Source organism: Lagenorhynchus albirostris, chromosome 11 (genome assembly GCF_949774975.1).
Source record: "Lagenorhynchus albirostris chromosome 11, mLagAlb1.1, whole genome shotgun sequence".
Lineage (NCBI taxonomy): Eukaryota > Metazoa > Chordata > Mammalia > Artiodactyla > Delphinidae > Lagenorhynchus > Lagenorhynchus albirostris.
This window is the reverse complement of record NC_083105.1, coordinates 2,419,206-2,427,675: the sequence shown is the minus strand read 5'-3', so window position 1 is coordinate 2,427,675 and position 8,470 is coordinate 2,419,206.

The window sequence follows — 8,470 nt, the reverse complement described above, 5'->3', positions numbered from 1 at the left end:
TTAAATCCCACATTAATACAACCTGTACTAAAGACATTTTAAAAGTCACAACAGACCACGCTTTTGTTTTTTTTTCCCAAACCGAGGGTATATTTGATACAGGTAACCCAAGATCAGAGTTCAAATCTCCTTGAAGGACCAGGAAGTCAGATGCCAGCTTATTGTAAGGACACGTCCCAGTTGGTAGGTGAGGATGCTTCTTACATCGGACCAAAGTACAGAGCTGTGTCAGCACCAAGGAGGGAAGTCCTGGACATCCACGTGGGGCTTAAACACAGGGTGTAGGGGAGCAAGGGGACTCTGGGTAGGTGGTGAGCAGTCCCTGCCACCAGCTCGAAGTCTGCATCTTCAGCAAAGCACAAGAACCACCGTTGTCTGGGGACCATCTTCCAGTGCATACAAGGCATCAAGAGACTTTCCTGAGTGTCTATTAGTCACTCCGCTTAGTGCAGCAAATCACCCTGTATTACGTAAACATGAGCGTGATTGTTAGGAGATCCCTGTGTGCTCTTACTTTCACTCATTCATTCCCTAGTCAAACCCTCACCCTGTTCCAGGGGCTGGACACTGGAAACAAACAAACAAAAAATGTGCCTGCAGTGACTGGCCTGTGACCACACATGTGATGTTTAATTACCACCATTTTGGAAAGAACAGAGTGTGGACAACAGTAGAGGACCTGGTTCAGTCAAGAAGGGAGACAGACCTTAGATGAGCTTTCCTGGAGGGGATACTGCAGTTATTGACATCATCATGTGTCCTCCCAACAAGGCTTGGCACAAAACTGTGTGCAAGATACTGTCCCCTGAACTTGATATACATCATCTCATTTAACCCGTATGATGGGCTTCCTAAGAGATTATTACCAGCCCCATTTTAGACATGAAGATACAAAGCTGTGAAAAGCCCACTGTCAGGCCCAAGTTCCCATCTTTACAAAATGACATTGTGAAGATGTCTCACCCAGCTCCTGACCACAAGGTTCCTCACCATCTACGCTGCCTGCATTGCATCTGAAATATGAAGACATATTCAGAGCAGCTTGGAGGAGTGGGTCTTCTGAGATACCCTCAGACACAAAAATCTCCCAGATTCTGGGTAAGTGTTTGCCCAGGTTCAGAAAAATAAATCGAAATTACCTATAGAGAAGAAATAAGTAAGAATATGTCAAAACCACAAAGGTTGGTAGAAGAACATGCCGCAACCATCAAGCTGGTGTTGCTCTGGAGGAGCAGCTGATATCAAGAAGCTGGAATGTGGGGGGCTCAATGGCAGCTTGGGGGTGTCAGGACTAAGATGTTTCCCCTGCTTGCTGTTGGAGCTAAGCTGAGGTTTCCACATGAGGCCAGGTTCTTGGGAAGTATGTTCCCTGAAAAAGAGTGGGACAGAATTTACCTGAAACCCAAGGGAAGTGGTCATGAACTCTGTCTTCTCTGCTACAGTCCCAGGTAGAAAAAAATAGTGCCAGTAACAATTGTCTCTATCGATTACTTATAATTACCAACCTGCTCTCACAGGACTCTGATGTTTAACTTTACCTCCACAGTTGCAGACTCTGGCTGAGGAATTAAAGAGATTTTATGTTGCTAGTTCCTCTGGTACCTGGTAGTAACAATACAACTTTTTTTTTTCCTGGATAAATACATCCTCAATCCAGATCTCTCAGAATGACCATAGGTTAAATTCAACCAAACATGAAGATGAAACAAAATTTAACTAAAAATAATATAGGATAAAATTTACCCACAACATAAGGAAGAAGCCACCAGAAGTAAGAGGCAACATGAAAAAAGGAAGAGATTTGGCATTTAGCTATTAGGAGAAGAATGTAAAATAGTTCTATATGAAAATTTCAACAATTAAAATATGGCATAAGGAAATGAGCAAGAAGGGAGACTTCACTGGGAGTCCAGTGGTTAAGACTCCATGCTCCCAACGCAGAGGGCACCGGTTCAACCCCTAGTCGGGGAACTAAGATCCCACATGCTGCACAGCACAGCCAAATACATAAAGAGCCTTGTTCAAAAAAAAAAAAAAAACTGAGTAAGAAGGGATATACTACATAAATGACCAGATTTCATAAAGAAGTAATAAAACTTCTGGAAATTATTGCAACTTTATTTACAATAGCCAAGACATGGAAGCAACGTAACTGTACATCAACAGATGAAGGGATAAAGAAGATGTGGCACATATATACAGGGGAATATTACTCAGCCATAAAAATAAATGAAATTGAGTTATTTGTAGTGAGGTGGATGGACCTAGAGTCTGTCATACAGAGTGAAGGAAGTCAGAAAGAGAAAAGCAAATACCGTATGCTAACACATATATATGGAATCTAAGAAAAAAAAAAAAACTCATGAAGAACCTAGGGGCAAGATGGGAATAAAGACACAGACCTAGTAGAGAATGGACTTGAGGATATGGGGAGGGTGAAGGGTAAGCTGGAACAAAGTGAGAGAGTGGCATGGACATGTATACACTACCAAATGTAAAATAGACAGCTAGTGGGAAGCAGCCGCATAGCACAGGGAGATCAGCTCAGTGCTTTGTGACCACCTAGAGGGGTGGGATAGGGAGGGTGGGAGGGAGGGAGACGCAAAAGGAAAGAGATATGGGGACATATGTATATGTATAACTGATTCACTTTGTTATAAGGCAGAAACTAAGACACCATTGTAAAGCAATTATACTCCAATAAAGATGTTTAAAAAAAAAAAAGAATGCAGATGACCCTAGGCATATATTGCTGGGTTGCCCATCCCCAAGGCCTGGAAAGGACCCCTGCAAATGAGGACCCCAAAGCTGAAGCTTCCTTTAGCTTTATGGTGATTCCATTTCTGGTTAAGTTTTCTTATTTTATTCCCTGCTCCCCTTGACCCATGCTTTATGTCAATGGAACAAGTTTGAAACAAAGCGCCTTCCTTTATAGAGTGGTACCATTTCAGATGATCAGGATGTGTGGAATAAATGTAAGTGAGCCCGAAAAAAAAAAATGGATTGTACACTTTAAAATGGTGAATTTTGTGATATGTGAATTATACCCTAATAAAGTGAATAAAGAATTGAAAGGTAAAAAAAAAAAAAACATAGTTGCTAAAATGAGCAGTACAATAACTCAGTTACACAGCAGATTATATACAGTTAAAAATTAAATCAAAGAACTGGAAGACAGGTTAGATAAAATAATCAAAATGCAGCAGAGAGAAAGATGAGATGAAACACATGACAAAGGTGAAGAAACACAGAAAATAAAACAAGAAAATTTCATGTACATGCAATCAGAGTTCCAGCAAAGAGACTGGAGCAAGGAGGAAAGAAAATAACGATGTGATAATGGCTGATGTTTTTTCAGAACTGAGGAAAGGCATGAATCCACAGATACAAAAAGTAAAACACACAACCAGAAGGATACATGAAATGGAAATTACACCTAGATTCATTGTAGTGAAACTGCATAAAACACAAAGTCCTTAAAATCCTCTACAGAGGAAAAACAGATCACCCAGAAAAGATTAACAATTATATTAACAGCAGATCCCTAAATAGCAACCATGGAATAGTTGTGTAATAACATACTCAAGATGTTAAAGAAAAAGTCATGTTAGTGTAGAATTCTGTAACCAATAAAAATACAAGAGGGTAATAAAAAGTTTTCAGAAGAAAAATATCAACAGATCCCCAGCAAAAGAACTTCTAAAAGATGTACTTCAGAAAGAAGGAAAATGACCCCAGAATAAAAACATGAGATGTAAGAAGAAGTTTTGGCAAAAACACTGATGAAATGTGGAAGAAGAACATGATGCAAGAATAAATGCTGACCACACTGGTGAAGTGTGAATAACTGTGAACAAATAATAATAATACAGAATTCGTGAGATTAATAGTAATATATGTTATTAGATTTAAAAATAATAATACCTGGTCTATTAAAAACACTAAAAAGTAACTTTTAGGTAGGATTGGGGTGAGGCTTTGGGGTTAGAGTGGTCAAATGCCTTCCTGTTACTCATAAAGGGTCAAGTTATTGATTACCTTTCCTATTGATAATGATTATTAGGCAGGGTAACATCTTAATGTAATTGAATAGTTTAAATGGGAAATCATGGAAAGAGAAGACTAAATTAACATAAAAGAAGGTAAGAAAGGAGAAACTAAGAAACAGAACATTTGGGCAAGTAGGAGACCCAAAATAAGATGGCAGTAATGAATCCCTTTGTATCAATTATCCCAAGAAACTTAAATGAAGAAAATCAAATGTTTAAAGTGTAAACATTGCTAAAATGTATGACAAAAGATACAGTTACATGCTTTAAACTAGATACAAAATTGAAACAAAAGGAAACAACTGGTGAAGGTGAAAAGACAGAAGGAAGGATACATACCCAGCCTATGTTTGCTGAGAGAAAGCTGGGGCAGCTGGGTTGATACAAAACACACACTTGAACACAGTTATGGGATAAAGAGGTCACACTGGAACGTCTTCCATCAGCGAGAGAGGTACAAGTGTTCTAAACTTAGGCACCTACAGAAATTGCTTCAATATGTATAAAAACTAACCTCAAGGAGGAATTGACAAATACACTACCGTTGTTGGTGATGTCAACACACCTGTTATGGGGACAGGAAAGGTCAGCAGAGAGGAGGAGGTCAAGATGGAAAACAGTCTAACCACCAAGTGAGCCTACAAGGGGTGGAGACCACATGCCACACTGACCCGGAGTTCACAGCCTTCTTACACACACGTGGAACATTTACAAAAACTGGCCACTCAAAAGGCCATAAAGTAGTTGTATATATTTCAAATAAATGTGTTATTCTAAGTATAATGCAGAGGTAGATGGACCTGGAGAAAACACACAGCCTTGCTGACCGCTAACTTCATGTGGACCCTGACAGGTACTGTAATTGTAATTCTCTCATCTACTTACTCTTCTGGTCTCTTAAAATGGATTTCATATCTCAATCTCTTTTCAGATCTCTGATACATTAATGAAATTAACTTGATAATAAAAAAAAAAAGCTTATCAAAAAAAAAAAAACTTATTCTTTTAAGAGGGGACACTGGCAAACTTCCAATGAAAAGATGTTTCCAAACCTAAAAATCTGTCAGAGGTTAGGAAAACACATTCTACAAGACTAGTATGATCTGGATACTCAAATATAACTTAACACAATTAAGGAGGAAATCATGACATTATTGACATTGATTCATATTTATTAAGGAATGAAATTTGACATCAATCCTGGTAAAAACTAAGACCAAAAATATTTTCTTACTTAATAAAGGTGATTCAATAAATTAGGGTCTAGTCAGAATACAAAAACTGTACTAGGTATTTTAAACCAAAGGAATTTAATACAGGGGTTGTTGCTTCACAGAAGGCCTATATATTTTTTAATGAGGTCCCCCAAGGCAATATATTCCAGGAGAAGTTATCACCACTGGGCTGAGCCAACTCAAATATAATAATATTGACAACTGCAGAAACTCACATCACAGCTGGGGATGAACCTAGTGGCTCAGAAAGTCATCCCCCTACACACACACACACACACACACACACACACACACACCAAATGGCTGGTGCTCAGCCCTCACACTGGGGTCATGCAGCTGGTTGTCAGGGGGCAGCTAACTAGTGACGGCTCATCTCAAGGGTCCTAGAGGAGCCGGTGCTGAGAGCACCCAGCGAGATGGATGCAGAGCTCTAGGATCTGGATTTCTGCTCCAGGAGCAATGCTGACAGGGTCTGGAGACAGGAAGAAAGTCTCTTCTCCCCTCCTTCTGCTTCTGCTCTCCCATCAGATCTTGCCAAGAGCAGAACCTAATTAGAAGCCAGCTGGCAGGGGAGTCTGGGAGATTTAACTCACAGACGCTTGACTGTGGCATCCCAGGGCAGGTTTCAGCGGGCAGGCTCTTAGCTGAGAGGTAATAGGCAAACCCTCGGCACAAGAATCCATCAACGGCTTGCAGGACGACTGCTGCTTCATAATACAATGCAGAAGCGTTTCATTTAAAATCATGAATGGGGGGAGATAAACTGGGAGATTGAGATTGAAATATACACACTACTATATATAAAATAGATAACTAATAAGAGCCTACTGTATAGCAGAGGGAACTCTACTCAATACTCTGAAATGGCCTATATGGGAAAAGAATCTGAAAAAGACCGGGTACGTATATATGTATAACTGATTCACTTTGCTGTACACCTGAAACTAACACAACATTGTAAATCAACTGTACTCCAATAAAAATTTTTTAAAAATAAAAGAAAATCATGACTAAGAAGGAATAAGTCCTATATCACTATTTGTACATGAGAGGTTCTAAATAGCCTCATAAAATAAGGTAAAATGTATAAGAAAATGGAAAGGGAAATATTGTCATTATTTGGAGGTATTAGAGTATGTAAATAGAATTCTTGATACATTCTACAAAAAATGATTAAAATTAGAATGTAGTTAGTAAAGCACTAAATATAAGAAATATAAAAACACAGTTACTTTGTTATTAATCATCAATATTTGAAGGTCCCTTTTAAAGATTTTTATAACAACAACGATATAAGGTACATAGGGAGAAATTAGTAAAATATGTGTAAGACCTCATATGAGGAAAATTACACATCTTTATTGAAAAACAGAAATACATTGAAATGTGTTTCATATTTATGGTGAGGAAGATTCAATATTTAAAGATGTCAATGGGCTTCCCTGGTGGCGCAGTGGTTGGAAGTCCGCCTGCCGATGCAGGGGACACGGGTTCGTGCCCCAGTCCGGGAGGATCCCACATGCCGCGGAGCGGCTGGGCCCGTGAGCCATGGCCGGTGAGCCTGCGCGTCCGGAGCCTGTGCTCTGCAACGGGAGAGGCCACAACAGTGAGAGGCCCGTGTACCTCAAAAAAAAAAAAAAAAGATGTCAAATCTCCATACACTGAGTTAGAGATCCAATGAAAATTCCAGTGCAGATCTCTGTAGAAACTGACAAGATAATTCTAACATTTATATGGAAGAGCAAAGGACCAAGACAAACCAAGATGCTCCTGAAGGCAACATCTAGATTCATAAACCCACATTCACGACTGGAGCGGGGTGTTGGTGCAAGGACAGAAAACAGAGACTTATGGGATGGAATACAGAACCCAGAGAAAGGATAAAGCACAGGACGGTGCTACAGCTCAGCAAGAAAGGGAAGACATATTCAGTGTGTGATTCAGGACAGCTATTTATCCACACGGACAAAAAAAGAAAGAAAGAAATTGCATCCTACTTTACAATGTTAAAAGCATCAATTATAGATTGTTTAAAGAATTAAAAGTGAGAAGCATAGCTATAAATATTTTAAAAGACAACATTATAGGAATCCTTGGATTGCTTAAACAAGACACAAAAGCTCTAACCGTAAATCATCTTAGAAGCAAAGACCTTTGTTTAAGAAATGGCATCATTAAAAAGTAAGGGAATAGACACAAAAATGCAATAAGATATTTATAATGCATTTAATTTAGGGAGGATTCGTATCCAGAGTAGCGATCTCTTATAAACCCATAAGAAAAAGAAATGCCAACCAGTGAAAACTGGAGACAATATGTAAAAACACCTTTCACAAAATAGAAAACATTAATAGTTAATAAACATTTTAAATGCTGGTCAAACTCATTATTAATACAGGAGTGCAAATTAAAATCACATTAAGATTGGTTTCACCCACCAGACTGATTAAAATTTAAAAGGCAGACAAGATTAAAATGAAAAAAGGCAGACAACACCAAGTGTTGGTGAGAATGGGAATATTCACCCACTGCTGATGGGACCTGTAAATTGGTAAAATTATACTGGAAAACAAAATTTGTTACTCAAAAGTGTGCTGCAGATGTGCCTTTCCTGTGATCAGTGGTTCCACTCCTGGGCACAGCCTGGAGAGGATCCTTTGTACATGAACGCGGGGTTTAGGGTAGGGAAAGTGTGGGCAAGACTGTTTATAGTTCCATTGTGTGTAATGACAGAAAAGGGGCTACAGTCCAGCAAGTAGGGACTAGATTGTGGTGTGGTCAGCAGTGGGATGCATCCATCAGTGAAAAGGGATACAAACCTAGGGTGAGTCTCAAAAACACAGCATGGGGTAAGGCTTTAGGGAGAAATGATACCGTGTAAATAAAGTCCCCAAATTGAAAACTTCACAATATACCTTTTAGGGATAACCCCAAGTAGAGGAAAATACCATGGAAAAAGTAAAGCTCATAGTAAACCTGAGGTCCACAGTGGTGTTTGCCCTTGACAGACATCACAGGAAGGTCACTACGGTTGCTCAGTTTTTCCACCTTGATGGCAGGTGCATTGGTGTTAGTTTTATTATACTTTTACCAGATATATTGGATGTGCACATGCATCAATCTTTAAGTGGGCTGGATGTAACACTTTGTAATAAAAACAGACTCATAACAAATGAAACAAAAACT